Here is a 23,377-nt window from a genome sequence, read left to right on the forward strand (position 1 = left end):
ATATAGGTTGGGTGGCTATCTTTGAATGCAAGATGAAGATCTGACTCCTAAAAGAAATAAGAGTGACATATTTTTAAGGGATCTTTTACTCTGCAGGTTTTCTATAACATCAATTCAAAGATGCTTCTTGCTTCCTACAGCAATGAAATTACAACTTTTTCATTCTCTCTTTGCCCAGCTCCTCTTTCTCAATTTTCTCTTTCCCTCCACCTCCTCTATTCTTCTTCATTTCCATTCCCACTGACATTTTCCCCAACATACACATCAACATTACCATCATCCCAAAATGGTTTGCCAGGGCTATAAGTTAGGAGAAGCAATATGGAAGCTTACCCTTCCCTGTGTATCTGAATGCCCTCTCAATTCCTTGGGGGGAAGTTACCAAATAAACCGAAGCTATTATTATCACCCCCACTGCCATATAGTACAGAGCATATTACTGGTGCCAAATAAATAATTCCCCTTGGCAAGTCAATAGAGCGAGAGCATGACTAGCCTGCAGCCTGGCTGGAACACAGGTTACACTGAGATAGCGCTTTGGAAGAAACTATATATCAGAATAATGGCCTAAGCTGTCATGCAGGACTCATGTCCTTTCAAGTGGATGGTTTTAAATAATTCAAAGTTCATGGAGGCTTTCCTGGGAATGAGTATCCTGTCTCTCCTTTAACAAGTCAGACTTGGGTCTGTTAAGGTCAACAGGCTCACCAATAATGATATTTACAGTGAGAATATTTTTAACTTACTTAGCATTCATTATCTTCTGCTGATATAAAATTTGTAATAGTTTAAGAGTGGGAAGCCATTATTTGAAATGTCTAATATTCATATTAATAAATACAACAGTAATACTAGTATTTAATGAGCATACTTCACACCTGGACTTCCCTCATAGCTCAGTTGGTAAAGAATCTGCCTGCATCGCAGGAGACTTGGGTTCAATTCCTGAGTCAGGAATATCCCCTGGAGAAGGAAATGGCAACCCACTCCAGTATTCTTGCCTGGAGAATTCCATGGACAGAGGAGGCTGGCAGACTACAGTCCATGCAATCACAAGAGTCAGACATGACTTAGGGACTAAACCACCACCACCACCATTTCACACCTATGTTAGAGGCATTGCATTAAACACTGAACATGTTTTGCCAGATGGAAATCTTACAACAATCTTACAAAATTGATATCATTGTGCTTATTTTACTATTGAGAAAACCAAGGCTCCAAAATCTTGGTAAAATTTCTTGGGGGTACATAGCTGGTACGTGTTGGAACAGAATCGTTCTGACTCTAGTTTAACTTAAGCTAAAATGCCTCCTTTATTAAACAAATTTTTATTTGAACATATTCAGAGGAAATGTTTGGGAAACCTTAGAGAAAATTATTTTTCAAACATTATCACACAAATTAGAACCATACACTTATATTTTTAATTATTTGTTAATTTTATATCATTCCCATCTGTTACTTTAATGAAATTAACTAAGGATATGCACCAGGAAACAATTACTTTGACTTGTTTTAGTAAGTAATAGAAAACTGCAATTCACTGTATTTCTTAATTTGGGTTACTCTTCTCATTTAGTTTGAAATTGCTCTAAAACGCTTCACAGAAGGGACAGTCCTGAAATTAGATATATGCTGGTGACTGCCTTAGCAAAGTCTTTCTTCACAGTTCATGGAATGCATCTCAATCTGAATTAGCCAACTCTAGATTCATGAGTCTCAACTGCTTCTTACTTGGATGTTCCTGAACCCACCAGATGTAAATAAAAGTGATTTATTTCCAATTTTCCAAGCTTCCATGCAATCAGTGATTGAGTACTATAAAATAGCTTCTTTTACACTAATGTAGTGTTGACACCAACTTGTTCTGTAATTTAGAAGGTAGTTACATCAATGATGAAATTGTAAATTAAAGAGAAGGGCATTTTTTTGCTTAGCGTTTAAGTGTTGAGAAAGGGAAAGGGAATTGAGGTATCTCGTTTCTGTCTCATCTCAGATCTGCCACCAAATGGATAACTTCAGTCAAATCTTTATCTTTCTCTAGGCCTTAATTTTCCTATGTGAAGTTATGTGGTTGATAAATGCTTTGTGAATGAGTATTGGAAAGAATGGACACATAATGAATAAATTTTTTGTGATGTATTTGTCTGGTTTTGGTATCAGGGCGATCTTGGCCTCCTGTAATGAGTTTTAAATTTTTTCTTCCTTTGCAATTTATTGGAATAATTTCAGAAGAATAGGTGTTAACTCTTCTCTGAATGTTTGGTAGAATTCACCTGTGAAGCCATCTAGTCCTGGACTTTTGTTTTCTGGGCATTTATAAGTTACTGCTTCAATTTAATTACTGGTAATTTTCTGTCCTTGCAGCATTATTTACAACTGATAGGATACGGAAGTAATCTAAGTGTCTATCAATAGATGAATGGATAAAGAAGATGTAACACACACACACACACAACGGAATGCTACTCAGCCATTAAAAAGAATGACATTATGCCATTTACAACAACATGGATGAACTTGGAGGGCACTGTGCTAAGTGCAATAAGTCAGTCAGAGAAATACAAATACTCTATGATATCACTTACATGTAAAATCTAAAATATATGACCAACTAGTAAATAAAACAACAACAAAAAAGAAGCAGACTCACAGATATAGAGAACTAGTTGGTTACCAGTAGGGAAAGGGGGAGGGGAAATATAGGGGTGAGGGGTGGGAAGATGGAAGGCACAAACTATCAGGAGTAAGATAGGCTCAGGATGTAACTGTTCGACATGGAGAATATAGCCAATAATTTGCAATAATTACAAATGAAAAGTAACTTAAAAATCATAAAAAATTTTAATAAAATAAAATTCTAAGAAATAACGAAGAATAATCTTAGCTGATCTCCAACATGCTAACAGCTCCAGTATCTCAGGATGACCAAGCTTCTTCCTCTGGCTGAAGCCATTGCCTCAGGACCATAACCGTGGAAGAACCATGTCTGGGATTGAAAAAACTTGGAATGGCTTTATTAGCCTGTGCCTGGTTTTAACTTGGAGAAAGTTACAATCCCATGAACTTCTATTCAGAGATCAAGAATTCTAATATTCTAAAATATCCGCTTTGACATGAACAATAGATCACATAGTCCAGCTTCATCATAACATTAGCATCTTCGAGGGAACTTTGAATGCTTTAAATCCAGGAAGAAATAGGTATTTCAAGCTTCCTTGAAGGGCCACAGCAGTCAGTAGGGTTTCTGTAGTCCCCATGAGATGATATACCTTACAATTCACTTTACTTCTATGTGGAGGGCCAAACTCTCATTCCTTTCTTAGAGCAAATGCCTAAGAAAGTTTCTTCAGCTTTGCCTTTGATCTGGCCTAGTTTAGGAGATGAATCAGCAGCTTTCCAAAGGCTATGGAAAAACAGCTCCAATTTAAATCTTCCTCCATCCATACCAGTCCCTGTTCAATAAGTCCAGCTCCCTAGGCTGAGGAGACCTTGCAGAAAGTCTGACTAAACTTGCTGCTCAAATTTCTAGCCTTGATTACCTAGTCTCATCTCTCAATGAGCAGTCAATTTTAGTCAATTACAACTGCCCAAAAGTAAAGTTGCTAGGAGAAAAAGGCTTAACAAGGTGAAAGATGACTTTCACAGAATCTCTACCTTGGTGAAATAAAGTTGCCACTGTTTATAGGCTTATAAATCACAAATGAACTTGGGATAGTTGGCTTTAATATAAATATCATCTTACTGCTCTGGTGCTATTAAAACTCAGTTATGAAGAGGCAAAGCAAGCAAAAAATACATATCAAATACAAACACAGGGCTTTTAAATCTTAAGTAGGAAAAAGATAATTTCCTTTAAGGTAATGTATTACTACTTGTATTCATGCATTACTTGTACACATGCTTTACTCATCATTCAGCAATATATTCATAATGGACTGCTTCCAAACTGGGAAAGGAGTATGTCAGAGCTGTATATTGTCACCTGCTTATTTAACTTATATGCAGAATAAATTATGTTTAATGCTGGGCTGGATGAAGCACAAGCTTGGAATCAAGATTGCAGGGAGAAATTATCAACAACTTCAGATATGCAGATGACACCACCCTAATGGCAGAAAGTGAAAAGGAACTGAAGAGCCTCTTATGAAGGTGAAATAGGAGAGAGAAAAAGTTGACTTAAAACACAACATTCAAAAAACTAAGATCATGGCATCCGGTCCCATCACTTCATGGCAAATAGATGGGGGAACAATGGAAACAGTGACAGACTTCATTTTCTTGGGCTCCAAAATCACTGCAGATGGTTGACTTCAGCCATGAAATTAAAAGACGCTTGCTCCTTGGAAGAAAAGCTATGACCAACCTAGACAGCATATTAAAAAGCAGAGACATTACTTTGCTGACAAAAGTTCATCTAGTCAAAGCTATGGCTTTTCCAGTAGTCATGTATGGATGTGAGAGTTGGACCATAAAGAAGGCTGAGTACTAAAGACGCTTTTGAACTATGGTGTTGGAGAAGACTGTTGAGAGTCCCTTGGACTGCAAGGAGGTCAAAACAGTCAATCCTAAAGGAAATCAGTCCTGAGTATTCATTGGAAGGACTGACACTGAAGCTCCAATGGCCACCTGATGCAAAGAACTGACTCACTGGAAAAGACCCTGATGCTGGGAAAGATTGAGGGCAGGAGGAGAAGGGGACGACAGAGGAAGAGATGGTTGGATGGCATCACCGACTCAATGGATATCAGTTTGAGCAAGCTGCAGGAATTGGTAATCAACAGGGAAGCCTGGCGTGCTGTAGTCCATGGGGTCTCAAAGAGTCAGACACGACTAAGCAACTGAACTGAACTGAGGTTCTGACCTCAAGAAGCTTACAGTCTACAAAGAGATAGATGAAGAAACATTAAAATATTATGACAACAAATCTTATTTTTTTCCTTTACTTCCAACATCTCATTTTCCACTAAATCTGACATATACCTTGAATTCTTCCTCTTCTCTCCATCTCCACTACTAACACCCCAGTCCATACCTCTATTATTTCTCATCTGCTGCTGCTGCTGCTAAGTCACTTCAGTCGTGTCCAACTCTGTGTGACCCCATAGGCGGAAGCCCACCAGGCTCCCCCTTCCCTGGGATTCTCCAGGCAAGAACACTGGAGTGGGTTGCCATTTCCTTCTCCAATGTGTAAAAGTGAAAAGTGAAAGTGAAATTGCTCAGTCGTGTCCAACCCCCAGCGATCCCAGGGACTGCAGCCTACCAGGCTCCTCCATCCATGGGATTTTCCAGGCAAGAATACTGGAGTGGCACCTTCCAGCATGTCTCTCTGTGTCTGCTATAATTTCAGTCTTGGAATCCATTATGTACAAACAGCTGGAATAAGCTACCAATCCTTTAAAAACATATATCAAACATACCACTTTACTGTTTAAATTAATTGGATTCCCAATGCACTAAGAATCAACAGATTAAAATGTTCTGGACAATTTCATCATCTATCTCATCTTCTACCCTTCTATTTGCCCATAAGGCACCAGCTACCCTGACCTTCTGCTTTTTCATTGTCCTATATCTATGCATGACTTACCCCTTTTTGTCATTCCAGCTTCAGTTTAAAGGTATACCTTCAGAGGTGGCCTTTCTTGACCATTTTGTTGTTGCTGTTGCTCAGTCGCTCAGTTGTGTCCAACTCTTTGAGACCCCATGGACTGCAGTACGCCAGGCTTCCCTGTCCTTCACCATCTCCCAGAGCTTGCTCAAACTCACGTCCATTGAGTCGGTGATGCCATCCAACCATCTCATCCTCTGTTGTCTCCTTCTCCTGCCTTCAACCTTTCCTAGCATCAGGGTCTTTTCTAATGAGTCAGTTCTTCACAACAGGTGGCCAAAGTATTGGAGCTTCAGCTTCAGCGTCAGTCTTTCCAATGAATATTCAGGACTGATTTCCTTTAGGATTGACTGGTTTGACCTCCTTGAAGTCCAAATGACTCTCAAGAGTCTTTTCCAACACCACAGTTCAAAAGCGTCAATTCTTTAGTGCTCAGCCTTCTTTATTGTCCAACTCTCACATCCATACATGACTACTGGAAAAACCATAGCTTTGACTAGATGGACCTTTGTCAGCAAAGTAACGTCTCTGCTTTTTAATATTCTGTCTAGGTTGGTCACAGCTTTGCTTCTAAGGAGAACGCGTTTTTTAATTTCATGGCTCCAGTCACGATCGGCAGTGATTTTGGAGCCCAAGAAAATAAAGTCTGTCATTGTTTCCATTGTTCCCCCATCTATTTGCCATGTAGTGATGGGACCAGATGCCATGATCTTAGTTTTCTGAATGTTGAATTTTAAGCCAGCTTTTTCACCCTCCTCTTTCACCTTTACTTTCTGCCACACAGGTAATGTCATCTGCATATCTGAGGTTACTGATATTTCTCCCTGCAATCCTGATTCCAGCTTGTGCTTCATCCAGCCTGGCATCTTGCATGATGTATTCTGCATATAAGTTAAATAGTAGGGTGACAATGTAGGAACCTTAACATCTCCTTTCCCAATTTTGAACCATAGTTCAAACCACAGGTACTTTCCACTTCATCACCCTGTCTCATTCTCTTTCACTTTTATTTTCCTTTTATAAACTAATAATGACACATATTCCTAATTACAATCACATATAACTTCTAGTAAATAAAATGTGACTAATTGAGAAATTATGATAATATGTAAGAAAAGATATAAGATTTCTGTCCTCAAATTACTCCCTATGTCATGTACAAGTTTATATTTTATTTGCATGTGAACAACTATGTGTTTGTGTTTAATCAAAAGAGGGAATATCTACACAAAATCAGTTTCCAATAAAATCCCTGCAAAGTACCCATCATTCCAGACAAATACGTATGTTCCTGACCTCCAGTATCTGTATTATTCACTTGTGTGTGAAAAAGTGTTAGTCACTCAGTGGTATCTGACTCTTTGTGACCCCATAGACTGTAGTCTACCAGGCTCCTCTGCCCCTAGGATTCTCCAGGCAAGAACCCCAGAGTGGGTTTCCATGCCCCACTTCAGGAGATCTTCCTGACCCAGTTATTGAACTCAGGTATCTTGCATTGCAGGCAGATTCCTTATCATCTGAGCCATCAGACAAGCCTCGTATTATTTATGACTGTAAGTCATAAAGAAATTTCTCTTCTAAGATGAAAAAAGAATTAATAGGAAGACCCATAAAACTGATCCTTACTTTTGCACGAAGCTTTTCAATTTATTATACAAAGCACTGACAAATTGATTTCCTCCTTTTTTCCTCATGGAGACTATTTTTTCCATTCTACAAGTGAGTAAACTGAAGTCTAAAGATTGAATAGCTTCTGCAAAGTATAAAGCAGATTTGTGACAAATCCAAGATCAAAATCTGAGTCTTTTAGCTCAAAGGAGAGATCAGAGTGTAGGACCCTAAAAGGTAAGTTTTGGTAATGAAATAGTAACAGGACCACGGAAGTTTCGGTGCTGTAAGAAGCAATGGCACTGAACGTCCCATCCCTAGTGCAAAGCTAATGCTAAGGTTCACCGCTCAACAGGACTGTGGAAGTTTAGGTGCTACAAGAAGTTCTATTTATCTGAGCAGTAGCCTAGGTCAGGGAGGAAATTTTCCCAGATCTAGATAAAGAGCTTCTAGTAGTCATTTCCTTTCCAAGGCCTCTGGCCTCCAAGGTATTCCTTCTCCGCTGGGATTAATCCATTACCATATTCAGAGTAATTTTCCAAGTTACTAATCATTTGGGAGCAGTGCTGCTTCAGCAAGAACCCAGCAAGGTGACTGCTAAAAACCAGGAGAGGACAAAGAAACCTGGAGATGAGCAGGCAGACATCCAGAGAGATAGCCAGAGTACCTCAAGACAGACACAGCAGCAGAGTCAGAAAGACACCCTGACAGAGGAGGCAGGGCCTGGCACTTAACAAGCACAGAGAGAGGTGAGCATGCGGGTCCAAACCATGAAGTCTTCAACAAATGAAGCTAGAAGATCCCCTTATTTAAAATTCCATTGAAAACTGTCTGTGAAATCCATCCAGAAGCGGGTATACATGTCATAGAGTCTGGCTACTACTCTAAGTTGTCATCAGGTAGTGTGTTCTGAGAGATTTTCTACTAAACTTTCTATTCCCAGCCCATAGTTAACGCTGGGGTTTAGCACTCAATGGCAGTGAAACTGAGATCAAGAATCTGATCCCATTTGGACCAGTTTGCCTAGTGTCCCTTGATGGGACACTGACTCCCAACCATAGCCTCCCACTCAGCCCTGAGCATGACCACAAATTGTGTCCTACTCCGACTCAAAGAGTAAAACCTGACCTCAGCTGCAAACAACCAGACTCCTGAAACTAGCCACAGACTGCCAGCTAACCCTGGGCACAGAATTAGCCTTAACCCGAACCAATACTGGGCTCTGATCCTGACTACAGAGTGAGGACATTCATTAATTCTTTATTCAACAACTATTAAAGTGCCTAATATGTGTCAGGATCTCTTCTGGGCAATAGGGCTATGGTAATTAACAAAATACCCATGTCATATAGACAAAATATCAGTTAATTACAATTTTACATATATTTACTGTGATAATATAACTCCAAACATAAACTGACTCTAGACTTTAGTCACAGATTAAGCACAATGGAACCAGAGCCGAGGCTGAGTATCTAAGTTGACTGAAAACTTGGAGAATTATAGGAAGAGCTCCTAAAAACCACTCCAGGCAATGCTGTGATTAGGTGCCCAATAAAGACTTGACAAACTGCAAAAGCAAGCATTCAATGAGTGGTGACATGCAGAAAAGCCAATAGAGTGTCCCAATGATATTGAAACAGACAGAGACAAACATGGAAACACATTCTAGCTTGGTAGCACCTGCCAGGAGTCAGTGATAAAATCTGTTGTGCGCATGTTAGCTATTAGTGAAGCACAGAGAACAAGAGGGAGGTAACGGATGGAGAGAACCGTACGATCTAGAGTAATGTTTGAGAAACTGTCTAGGAATGAGATTTGAAGAGTCAAGATGGAGGGACAGAGAAAAGAGATGCCTTATGGAATGTGCACACTGTGTTTAAAAGGAGAGACTGGCATCTTTGGATAAGAGATTCCATTCAGAGAAGAATGGAAGAGTGAGTGCGTCCATTTTATGGTCAGACTTGAATGCCAAGCTGAGGCTCCAATGGCAAGAGTGTATGATTATATATTCAGTTTGCATGCTACGTCCCTTCAATCGTGTCCAACTCTTTGTACCCTATGGACTGTGGCCCACCAGGCTCCTCTGTCCAAGGAAATCTCCAGGCAAGAATACTGGAGTGGGTTGCCATTCCCTTCTCCATCAGCTCAGTTTAGAAAACATTTATTAAGGATCAATTATGAATTTTTATTCATTTTTATGTACCAAGACTGTTTTAATCTTTTAGCAATACTCAACAGGGAAGGAAAAAGAACACAAGGTAATAAAGGAAGAGAAAAAAGCAAAAGAAGATGAGATTTTGCTGATAGTTCTTCATCAATGAAGCCATGAGAGTACCATCAAGAAGTTGGAAAACTCTCTAGAAATGGAGCTCATTGATTAAACCACCGTGAACTCATCTCACAAACACCAGTTCTGTAACTCCCACATTGAGACAATCTGAAGGTGTCTTTTTGACTTCAGGCCTCCCCACATTGTGAGAAATGCTAGAGCAGCAATAGAGCCTACAAGGCTGGAAGACAGAGAAACTTGTCAGGAGGGATTCACCGGCAAGATTTCCTCACCCATTGACTGAATCCCCAGAGTACAAAAATCAGGGAAAGGCCATTAAAAAAAAATTCCTTCACCATATTTCTTTAACTCCAGAAAACTAAACCTGGGTATTGTACCCATTGTCCTATCTGGCTCTTCCAAACAGCCAAGTTACAAAGAACGGAAAGAAAAGGACAAAAAGAGAAACCAATTCACTGTAATTGGGGTTAATCCCAATGAATGCCTCAATCCATATTAGCAGCTAATCCAGTTATCACAGTTTTCATGGCAAGCTTTGATAAATCTTTTAGTCTTGTGTTGGAACCACAGGCCCCTGCTCAGCATTTGTGAGGAGATCCATCAATACTGCAGCAGATCTAGTACATGTCTGGCTTATCAACACATTAAGCCAACCAGGACCCCTCTCAAGGTCACTACCTCCCCAGACACTACCAGTCCTTTTGCTAAATCTCCCCTACTTTAGAACTTCACACTTTTAAACCACCCAGCCTAGTTCTTAAATTTTTAATCTTGCATTTCTCATAAATTGTGTTATGTGTGAGTAAACTGTTGTTCCCAACCAGATTATAAATACTTGAGATTAGAAACTACACTATTAATTTCCCAGAAGACAATCCCCAGAAGTGCCTAGGACAGAGTTTAGAACAGTTTTAGGAACTCAAAAATTATCTGCTTTATGGTTTATTGATAATGTCTTCCCCTTAAATACCAAAACTCATTGCATACATCAGGGACAAGGACCAGTTTGACTACTGGTCTCCCCTTCTTTGCTAGGTTACCCTGATATGTTGTGTTGCTTTCTTGGGCCTCTTACAACTTCATCTTGTAAATGGACATCCTTTTTATACTTTACATTTTTAAAAATTTTTAATTAGAGAATATTGCTTTGCAATGTTGTGCTGGTTTCTGCTGCACAACATCATGAATCAGCTGTATGTATACATATATCCCCTCCTTCTGGAGCCTCCCTCCAACCTATAGCCATCTCAGCCCTCTAGGTCATCACAGAGTACTGGGCTGAGCTCCCTGTGCTATACCGCATGTTCCTACAAGCTGTCTACTTTACATATGGTAGTGTATATATGTCAATGCCACCCTCAATTCATCCAACTCTCTCCTTCCTCTGCTATGTCCACAAATCCATTCTCTAAATTTGTGTTTCTATTCCTGCCATGTAAATAGGTTCGTTGGTATCATTTTTCTAGATTCCACATATATATACACACATACACACACACACACATTAATGAGATGTCTCCTCACACCAGTCAGAATGGTCATCATCAAAAAAAATCTATGAACAATAAATGCTAGAGAGGATGTGGAGAAAAGGGAATCCCCTTGTACTGTTGGTGGGAATGTAAATGGATACAACCACTATGGAGAATAGTATGGAGGTTCCTTTAAAAACTAGAAATAAAGCTACCATATGACCCAGCAATCCCACTACTGGGCACATATACTGAAAAAACCATAATTCAAAAGACACATGTGCCCCAATGTTCATAGCAGCACTATTTACAATAGCCAGGACAAGGAAGCAACATAGATGTCCATCAACAGATGAATGGATAAATAAGTTGCGGTACATACATACAATGAAGTATTCCTCAGTCATAAAAAGAAGTGGTTTGAGTCAGTTGTCATGAAGGGTATGAACCTAGATTCTGTTATACAGAGTGAAGTAAGTCAGAAACTGATCCAAATTTGTGACTATATACCACTCATACACAAAATTGTGTGGATCAAATTTCAATGTAATATTTCCAATTCATTTTAGAATATTTTTATTCTGATCAAATGTACATAATATATGTTATGATTTTAACCATCTTTAAGCATATGAGTGACATTAAATGCATCCACAATGTTGTGAAACCATCACTGCTATCCATTTCCAGAACTCCCTCACCATCCAGAAACTCTGGGCTCATTAAACAATAACTCTTCCTTCTTCTCTCTCCCTCGGCCCTTCGTTATTGTCATTCAGTCACACAGGCACGTGCGACTCTTTGCAACCCCATGGACTGGATCATTACAGGCTTTCCTGACCTTCACTGTCTCAGAGTGTGCTCAAACTCATGTTCATTGAGTCAATGATGCCATCCAACCATCTCATTCTCTGTCGCCCCCTTCTCCTTTTGCCCTCAATCTTTCCCAGAATCAGAGTCTTTTCTAATGAGTCAGCTCTTGGCATCAGGTGGCCAAAGTATTGGAGTTTCAGCTTAAGCATCAGTCCTTCCAATGAATATTCAGGACTGGTCTCCTTTAGGATCGACTGGTTGGATCCCCTTTCAGTCCAAGGGACTCTCAAGAGCCTTCTCCAACAGTTCGAAAGCATCAGTTCTTCAGTACTCAACCCTCTTTATAGTCCATACAGGACTGGAAAAAACCCAGGCCCTGGTAACCTCTAATTTAGTTTCTCTCTATGAATTTGCCTACTCTAGGTATAAGTGGAATCTTACAATAAACTGTTTATTCATTTATCTGTTGATGGAGATTTGGGATGTTTCTACATTTTGGTTACTGTGCATCATGCTACTATGAACAGTGGCTTTCAAGTATCTCTTCAAGTGCCTTTTTAAAAATTCTCTTGAGTATTTAGCTAGAAGTGAAATTATCAGATCCTATGATAATTCTATGTCTTTTTTGAGAAACCATTAAATTGTCTTCCTCAGCAGCTATACATTCTCACCAGGAATGCATGAGAGCTCTAATTTTCCCATAGCCTCATCAACACTTGTGAGTTTCTGGTATTTTGTTTTGTTTTGTTTCATAATAGCCATCCTAATGGGTATGATGTGCTCTCTCATTGTGGTTTTGGTTTTCATTTCCCTAATGATACTGAACATCTTTTCCTATAATTATTGATCATTTCTATATCTTCTTCAAAGAAATATCTATTAAAATATGTTGCCAATTTTTAAATTAGGTTTTCCAATTAGTATTCTTCCATAGAAGCTCTCATATCAGAAAGGAATACATCAAGTATTAATACTAATAATTCATGCTAAAATGTTAAATGACTTACCTCTAACCAGGCTATCTATACTATATTAAAGGTCATGCATTTATTCAGTGGAATTTCTTTCACAGTGGAAGTTTCAGCCAGGCAACAAAGTCAGGGATAGTTTAGGGTTGTAAGGACGGTTCTTACCCAGGTCTCCTGACTACCTAACAGCTAAAGAAAAGAAGAACCCTTCTTGACAAACTCAGTCAAAGGACTACCCACCAGTGGGAAAGCCCTAAACAAGGTAGGCTGAATGAGTGGCTCTCTTAGATCTGATTCTAACTGTGTGATCTTGGTCATTTCAGATGCTACATGGAGACCAGTGGTTAGTTGTTATGGACTGAATTGTCTTCCTCAAAATTGATATATTAAAGTCTCAACCCCTAATACAGACTGAATAAACACAGGATGTGCCTACCATCAACATGCTGAATTTTCCCCTGAGGTGATTTCTTTCATTCTTTACCTTGAATTACTATAATGCCCAAGACTTTAGATTTATAGCAGAAGTTAGAGGATTTAAAGCCAGACCCTGTACCACTTGCAGGCTGGGTAACTTCAAGAAAGTAAATTAATCTCTCCTAGCCTTATTTGCTCTTTAGGAAAGCAGTGGTTACGATAACTGGAGTATATTAATATAACAAAATATACAATATAATAATAGTAGAACTATTACTCTAAGAAAAAATATAATAACTCAGAGTCAAGAGAATTTCTAATTTCAGTAAAAATAGGGTAACTTGTACTGCACTAATCCAATTACCAATGAAGATAACGAACTGTGAATGAAATGCTTTAAGACACTAAGAGTGATCAAAAGCAGGCAGAAATTGGAATGTACTCTACCCATGAAAGAAGGAAACAACATGGGGTAAGATCCATACTCATTTGGCTTTTTTCCTGAGGGCATTCTCTGGTCCATGTGGTATAGACTGGTTAATAGTCAAGCAGAACACTGCAGTCTTATTGGCTACAGATGTGTAAAGATTTCAATGGGACCAGAATGGCTAGAAATTAATGGAGAAAATCCAGCAAAGTGGAAACCTATGGAGGAAGAAGCACCAAAACCTGTATATAAACACCTCTCAAATCTTGGACCAACTCCAGAATAGGACTTGTGAAGAACTCAAGGACCCAACCAGAAATCAACAGTGGAAGGCAATATGCCTACAGTGACATTCCAGTTTCTGCCAACTTCAGAGGAGACAGCACTTGGAGGTTTAACCACACCATGTTAGGAAAGCTTGATAAAGGACTTGGGCTTTCCATTAACAGTCCAGGAAGACTATAACACAGGGTAAAGACAATTTCTCAGGATCAGAGGAGTCTCCCTAGGATTAGGAGCAAACCAGAAACACTCACACCCTAAAAATGTATAAAATCAACCCCTCACATCTGAAAAAGAGTATATATAAAACATTATAGATAGATAGATAGATAGAACTGAATTACTGTTGCACACCTGAAACTAACACATTGTAAATCAATTATAATTAGTTTTAAAAATCCATCACAAGTTTAACATGATCATTCAGTAACTTAACTGCCTGGTAAAACAAATTCTGAAAAGGAAAAAATTTGAAATATAAAATCTACAATGCATCATCCACAATATCCAACTTTATCATATGTGAGAAGAAAGAGGAAATGGTCAAAGGAAAAGGCAAGTAATAGAAATAGACCCCCAGAATACCTCTGATGTAATTATAAGACCAGGACTTTAATATTAAAAATATGTTCAGAAACTTAAAGAGAAAAAAATGGTATTAATGAACAATGAGAGGGGATTATCAAAAGAAAAATTTACATTACAGAAGAGAACCAAGTGACAATTCTAGCACTGACAGTATTAGATATAAAATAGTCATTTAATGGAATTAACAGAAGAATGGAGACTAAAGGAAAAGAGGTTAGTGAAGTTGAAAGGAGATCAACAGAAATTAGAAATTATCCAATTTTAAGAACAGAGAGAAAACAATTGGGAAAAGTAAGAACAGGGTCTCAATGACCTGTGGGAAAACTTCTAGCAGTCTAACATGTAATTAGAGACTCATAAGGAGATAAAAGAAAAATGAAGAAAACATATTTGAAGAAATATTGGCTGAAAGCTTCTCAAATACTATGAAAAAAAAATCAAACCAGAGATGAAAAATTACTGCAAGCCCCAACAAAGATCAATATAAAGAAAACTACATGTCAGAGGCAAACTGATAAAAGTGAAAAATAAAGAGAAAAATCTTAAATGTAACCAGACAACAAAGGCATATTACATAAAGGTGATAAAAAATATCATGATGACTGATTTTTCATCAGAGGTTAGATGTACCAGAAGCCCAATGGAATGACATCTTTAAAGTTCTGAGGAAAGAAAGTAAAATTGTCAATCTATAAATTCATATCCAGTAAAAATATCCTTTAAAGGTAGTTTTTTTTTAATTTTGATAAATAAATGAAATAAACATTTGGGAAATTAATAGCTAGTGGACAATGGCAAGCCACTCCAGTACTCTTGCCTAGAAAATCCCATGGACGGAGGAGCGTGGTAGGCTGCAGTCCACGGGGTCACTACGAGTCAGACATGACCGAGTGACTTCACTTTCACTTTTCACTTTCACACATTGGAGAAGGAAATGGCAACCCACTCCAGTGTTCTTGCCTGGAGAATCCCAGGGATGGGGGAGTCTGGTGGGCTGCCATCTATGGGGTCACACAGAGTCGGACAAGACTGAAGTGACTCAGCAGCAGCAGCAGCAGCAGCAGCAGATCTATTCATAGAAGTGGCGAAGTAAGTTTTTGCAGAAGGATGATAGATGACACTGAATGAAACCTTAGATTTCTATAAATATAGAACACCAAAAATGGTAAATATGTAAGAAAAAAGTGAAATCTGGATGTTTATCTTCTAATGTATTTAAACGATATTTAAATGATATACCAAAAAATTCTTTGCAACTAAGCTAGGAAAAGATATCTTAGATACAACATGAAAAACATGGTTTATACATGAAAAAAAAAGATAAATTAGATTTCATTAAAATTCAAAACATCTGCCCACAAAAGACACTGCTAAGAGAATGAAAAGATAAGCTATAGACTAGAGGAAATATTTGCAAAACACTTACCTGACAGCAGATTTGTATCCAGGATATATAAACAGCCTTCAAGTCTCAATAAAAATGGACAAGCCATTTTCTTTAATTGGGCAAAAAAGATTTGAATAGTTTCAACAAAGACATATGGATGGCAAAGATGCACATGAATAGAGATTCAACATCATTAGCCATTAGGAAAATGCAAATTAAAACTACAATACTTTTCTAATACACATCTATTAGCATGACATTCTTACCTCAGCATAAAAAGAAAAACACAGAACACAGAACAACTACAATTCTCAAAGACTACTAGTAGTAGCACAAAATGGTACAACAATCTTGCAGTAGAATTTGACGGTTTTGTATAAAGCTAAGAATATACATATCATACACATATATTTACCATTTGACTCCAGCAATTCCTGTCTCAGATATTTACAAGAAATGAAAATGTACATAGACACAAAACCTGTACAAAAATCTTTATAACAGCTCTTCATTCATAATAAGAAAAACTCTAACAAATGAGACCTAATTAAACTTAAGATTTGTACAGCAAAAGAATTCATAAACAAAACAAAAACACAACTCTCAGAATGCGAGAAAATAGTTGCAAATGAAGCAACTGACAAGGGACTAATATCCCAAATGTACAAACAGCTCATGCAGTCCAATATTAAAAAAAAAAACAAAAACTTAATCAAAAAGTGAGTGGGAGACCTAAATAGACATTTCTCCAAAGAAGACATACAGATGGCCAACAAACGCATGAAAAGATGCTCAACATCACTAATTACTAAGGAAATGCAAATCAAAACTACAATGAAGTATTACCTCACAGTAGTCAGAATAACCGTTATCAAAAAATCTACAAACAATAAATTCCAGAGAGTGTGTGGAGAAAAAGGAACCCTCCGACACTGTTGGTAGGAATGTAAATTGGTACAGCCACTGTGGAGAACAGGTTAAATGTCCATCAACAGAGGAATGGATAAAGAAGGCGTAGCTCATATACACAGTGGAATACTCAGCCATAAAAAGGAGCAAACTATGCCTTTTGCAGAGATGTGAATAGACCTAGAAATTGTCATTCAGAGTGAAGTAAGTCAGAATGAGAAAAACAAATATTGTATAATATTGCTTATATGTGGAATCTAGAAAAATGGTACAGATGAACTTATTTGCAAAGCAGAAATAGAATCACAGATGTAAAGAACAAATTTATGGTTGCCAAGAAGGGAAACAGGGGGGTGGGATTAATTGGGAGATTGGGATTGACATATATATATACTAATAAGTATAAAATAGGTAACAAATGAGAACCTATTCTATAGCAAGGGATCCCCTAGTGGCTCACTGGTAAAATTCACGTACCAGTGCTGGAGACACAAGTTCAATCCCTGGATTGGGAAGGTCCCCTGGAGAAGGAAATGACAACCCACTCCAGTGTTCTTGCCTGGGAAATCCCATGGACAGAGGAGCCTGGCGGAGTCCAGGAGTCCATGAGGTGGCAATAGAGTTGGATACAACTAAACAACAACAACATAACTACTAGAAGGGCTAAAATTTAAAATACCAATAACACCAAATATTGGCAAAGATGTTGACCAACTAGAACTTTCATGTATTGTTGAGTAGGAATGTAAAAGGATCCAACCACTTTGGAAAATTATTTGGCAATTTCTTAAAAAGTTAAATATAGCCCTACCTCATGACATAGTAGAAAAGACATACAAAAGAATGTTTAACCTTATTCGTTAACACTTTAAAACTGGAAACAACTATCAAAAGGTAAACAGTTTTAAGAAAATACATAGCTAAATTCATACAACGAGATGCTACTGGGGAATAAGAACCTAATAAAACCTACAATAATATGGATGAATCTCAAAAACATGCTGACTTAAGGAAGGCAGTCTCAAATTCTAACACTAATTTCACATATATTCAGTCTTTGAATAGGCAAACAAAAATACAGTATTAGAGAGCAAAGCAGAGATTGCCTCTGAGGGGAATGGAGATTGATTGGTACAGGGCATATAGGAACTTACTGGTATAGTGAAAATGTTTTCTCTCTATATCATTTTTCTAAAAGAACTTTTTATTTTATATTGGAGTGTGGCTGATTAATAATGATGTCATAGTTTCAGGCAAAAAGCGAAGGGATTCAGCCATTTATATACATGTACCCATTCTCCGGCAAATTCCCCTCCTATCAAAACCGACACATAACATTGAGCAGTGTTCCCTGTGCTATACAGTAGGTCCTTGCTGGTTATCCATTTTAAATGTAACAGTGAGATCAACAACGTACATACTGATATATCTCTCTGTATCTTGATTGGGATCATGGTTACCCAGAGATAGATAAAAACTTACAAATTGTACACATAAGATTTGGGGATTTCACTATATGAACCTTTTATTTATATAAAAATATAAAATCATATATGTGGAACACCCAGCCCCAGTGCCTTGGACACAGTTAGCATTCAATGAATGCTAGCCACTTTACTGGCATTCTTTGTCCACCAGTGCCACATTTACAGCTGAGAAATAGGAACTCCTAAGGATGGCCACATGGTCTCTTGACATCTGCACTCACATCAGTGTCTAGCATAGCACTGACACTCCAAATGACATCTGCTGGATGAAAGAATGGATTCGATTCATGCAATTACATGTGAAGGTTTTCTATCCAAGCATCCCACTCAGGGCATGAACACTCACCCCTCTTAGACTTCTTACACGAAGTTATGTAATCTGGGTTGTACTTTCATCATAGCAAGGCAAGCATAATTCAATGAAGTAAACTATTTCATTGTTGTCCAGCTTATGTTGAGCCAATAAAAATCACTTATGCTAATATTTACCTTTAGATCTAGCAGGGGCGCTGTGCTGTGCTTAGTCGCTGAGTCGTGTCTGACTCTTTGCAACCCCAAGAACTGTAGCACTCCAGGCTCCTCTGTCCATGCGATTCTCCAGGCAAGAATACTGGAGTGGGTGCCATGCCCTCCTCCAGGGGATCTTACCAACCCAGAGATTGAACCCAGGTCTCCCACATTGCAGGCAGATTCTTTACTGCCTGAGCCACCAGGGAATCCCAAGAATACTGGACCTAGCAGGTGACCTCACTGTAATTACAGCCTGTCTTCCTCCCAGATGGGTGAAATTGGTCCCTGTGAACCAGGGAACAGGGCTAGGACTAGTGTGACACAGGTAAGGTATGCACCTTAGAGGGATCATTTAAGGAGAAATCCACAACTCAGTAATCAAGGCAAATAACATTTTAATACGATATCTTCAGAAATCAATCAAGCAAACTACAGCCCACAGAACAAACCATACATAGCCCACCAGGGTAAACCTCGGAAAGCTTAATGAAGATTTTCTCTTAGGGCTGAACCAAAGGATTACATTTCAAGCTTCACCAAACCATAGCCCATTTTTTAAGAGGTATTTTTGTTTGTTCTTTAACAACCCTGAAGCTAAAGCCTCCTACGCAAGAATAACAAATGAATCCACCTCCCAGGGTGCCCTGAAGGCTGTTTCGCCATCAAGCAAACTTGTAGTCAGTCTCTGAGCAATAAAGCAGCCTCAAGGACTATAGTTTACCTTTTTCAAAAGTGACAAACAGACCCCCTGGAGCAAAGATGTACTTAACCGGCTGTGATCTTACTTGGCCATTGCAGGAGAGCAGGTGAGGAAAAGGGAGGTTAAAATCAAGGCTGCATTTGGTGCTTCACTGCTTTCCCCTGTCCTTTCATTTTTCTCTTCTTTATTTCATGTTCTTTGAAATCTCTTCCCTCCTCAGAGCTACTCTTTCTTTAGCACCTGCTAAGTGCTGGGTGCTGTGCTTGGTCTTTGTTATAGATATTTCTTAATCATCACAACAGCCTTGCATAGGAAGTATTATTAGTTATTTCTCTCTCTCTGAAAGTCAGAGGTATGAAGGATCTAGCCCAAGGTCACACAGCTAACTTTGGTAGCAGGACTGGGAATCAAATCTGCTATTTCTGCAGTCTCGTCAACGTGCCCCACACAATGGCCTTGGACCTAGTTCCATCACAGGGAGGAGCCAGTTCTGGCTCCATACTGGAACTGTTTCTTCAGCTTGCTTTTCATTGCTTTTGTTATTATAATCATACATGATGGTTTGCCTCAGAAAACCCTGCCCCTCTGCCTACTGTTAAACTAAAGTGCCTTTGTTCAGGACCCTGTCCACCTGTGGATGGCAGGAAAGAAGAAATTAACATATCCTCTGCCAAGGCTTGCCATTCCAGGAGCTATTTAAGAGATTAATGGCCTGTTTACTTTGTTTCCCCATATTCCCCCATCTCTGTTCTATGAAACAACTTGGCACCTGGACTTCATAAGATGATTATTTTGAGACATTAGTCTGCCATCTTCTTGATCAGCTGGCTTTCCAAATAGTCATATTCCTCACCTTAACACCCTGTCCGTCAGACTTACTGGCCTGTCACACAGTGAGTAGAGTGAGCTTGAACTTGATAAGAGTTCCTGTGACAGTAATGATTCAACTTGCTCTATTCATTGTTACTCGGATTTTTCTCACATCTGTGTATTATTACCATCATCTGTACTGGGATGTGCGTAAGATTTTTTCATAAATCAACTCATTTTTATTTAATAAATTTTGAGAAGAACTTATTTTTAAAGAAATGCTAGGCCATTACATGAATTGAGAATTAATATGATTTGTCTTATGTGCAAAATACACACAATGAACACAAAAGAGTATTATCAAATTCTGGCCAGGCACTCTTGCCTACCACAAAGCGCTCTCACCTCGCTCACATGTGGTGGGCCTGTGGCCTGCACACTCTGCTAAACAAGGGAAATTAGCAAGTACTTGAGAGCTGTTGAGGTCATATTCGAATCCAGCAGAGAATTTCCCTTGAATGCAACCAGAAGAGTTTAAAGAGAATTAAAGAAAATTACCTTCTCAGAGCTTGAATCAATGTTACTTAATTGCATGTCTAGAAGTCACCAAAGTTCACTCTGTGTATCACCCAAAGCTGATGTGCCTCACACTCTCAAAAATACTGCAGAATTATTTAGAAAATCATCTCAATCACCACAATGAAAAGGCTTAGGGCAACAGGAAATTGGAATACGTATATCCTTGCTCAGTTTCTACTATAGGCCAGAAATAGGATCTGAGGCCAATTATATCAACTTTCTGGAAATCAGTTTCCCTACCCAAAAGGAAAGAGGCTTCCCAGGCAGCACTAGTGGTAAAGAACCTGCCTGCCAATGCAGGAGACATAAGAAATGGGTTTGATCCCTGGTTCCAGAAGATCCCCAGGAGGAGAGCAAGGCAACCCACTCCAGCATTCTTGCCTGGAGAATCCTATGGACAAAGAAGTCTGGTGGGCCACTGTCCATGGGGTAGGAGAGTCAGGCATGTCTGAAACAACTTAGCTTGCACACACACACACAAAACAAAAAAACATATTCTTTCTTTTTTTTTTTATAATCTCCTGTCCAGATCTAAAATTCTCTCAATTTAGTTTCATCTTGCCTGTTTACATTATTTTCCCCAAATTCTGATATTTGAATTTTATTTTTGTGAATTCAAGCTCTGTTGTCCCTGTGTTTGACTTTCATATAAGACAAATATGTAACTTAACAATGGTAAGAGTTGAAAACCTTAATGATTAGCAGTCTATCATACTGCTTTATATTATTACATAAGTAGAAGGTCTGTCAGTTTAAATTCAATATTTGATTCAAATGTAACACTAAAGAAGTAAATGGAACCAGGCAGATGAATTCTAGAACTGGTTCTGTGCCTTGCGTGTTGTGGGTCCTTAGGCAAGTATCTTAATCTCTCTGACCCTGTGCCCATATTCATAAACCTGGTTAAATAATTCTTATCCTCTCACATTTTATAGGATTGTTGAGAGAATAAGGTGATATCACTGATGAGAAAACACTTGGAAAAAGCCAATCGAGTTTCATGTGTCACAGGATTGTTCTTAGGTTGTCAAATGAGGTAAGAGGTGTGAGGGCACTTTGATAGTCATATAAATTGTCAGTTGACCTTGTAGAAGTCAGTTAGTCTCTTCTGGCCTATTTTCTCATTTAAATAATAAGCCCACTTAGGTCCCTTTTATCACTAAAATGTGATGGTTCAGGGATTGATTTATTGTCATATATGATTACTATTCCCCCACAACCTATCCATCAAGATCACAGTAAAATAGATGATAAATGACCAGTTCCTAAAACATAAAGAGCATAGGGTTAGAGAAGAAAATTCTGGGTTTATGCTTCAGCTTTGCCATGCCTTAGGTTTCTGGCTTTAGGCAAGTTACTTCCCCTTTCAGAGTCTCCACATCCTCATGAGTAAAAAGTTGGGTTAAATTAATGTAGAGCAGTCCTTTGCTATTTATCCCTCTCTAGTGTCTATGCTTCCTTTCTTGTAATGTCTCCCCAGTACTCCCCTGGAGAGCCGACCCTACCTAGTCCTCATCCAGGAGGTACATGGAGACACTGACCTTATTCCCTGGAACTCCATGATCCCTGGAACTCCATGATCCCTGGAACAGATGATCAAGGCCTGGCCAAGGCTGGTTTCATGTCCCTGCATCTGGTGATTGACTTGGGGGTGAGCACTCAGCCGAAATGGCCCAAGGAAACCATATCCCTGGCTGTGCTGAACTTCTAGGAAGGAGAAGCTTTCCTCCTAACAGGACAGCTAGCTACAGAGATGATTCAGACCCACAATCTTGCTTGTAGGCGACTATCTCCTACTCGGGAAGAGGCTTCCTGAGAATAAAAGCAACTCAGAGAAAAGCAAAGAGTGATGGAGATCCTCAAGGACATCATCTGGGCTCCTGGATCCAGCCCTGTCTGTGGACACATACCCAGAGTTACCTAAACCCACAATTTAACTTTTCAGCCAAAGCCAGCTCAAGCTGGGTTTAATCACATGCAACCAAAGAGTTCTGATGGATACAAAGTCCCCAAATTTGTCATGTAGAGAGCCTGGGGTGCCCTAAGGGCCACTGAATCATGCTCAGGGCAGCTCAAACTAACTGGCAGAGATATTGGGCCCATGTGCCCTCATTTAAACAGAGAACCTTCTCCTCTATTGGTTTTATATACTGGGATGCATGTGGCATTTGCTGTGAGGACAGGCTCTAAGGATACTAGACCTCATGGTTTCCTTGAGATCTCTCTTTCTAGAATCCAAACTAAGAAACGTTGAGGGGCAGGTGTTCTTGATCTTAATCCCTTCTGGGGTAGAGACAAAAAATTCACAGGCTTAAAAGTGGGGTGTGGGGTGTTGACAATTGAGCAGCCTTCTCCACGTTAAGACTTCCCTGGTGGCTCAGACAGTAAAGCATCTGCCTACAATGCAGAAGATCCGGGTTTGATCCCTGGGTTGGGAAGATCCTCTGGAGAAGGAAATGGCAACCCACTCCAGTACTCTTGCCTGGAAAATCCCATGGACAGAGAAGCATGGT

This window comes from Moschus berezovskii, chromosome 8, assembly GCF_049115385.1.
Source record: "Moschus berezovskii isolate FMDL1 chromosome 8, NW_MosBer_1.0, whole genome shotgun sequence".
NCBI classification, from domain to species: Eukaryota; Metazoa; Chordata; class Mammalia; order Artiodactyla; family Moschidae; genus Moschus; species Moschus berezovskii.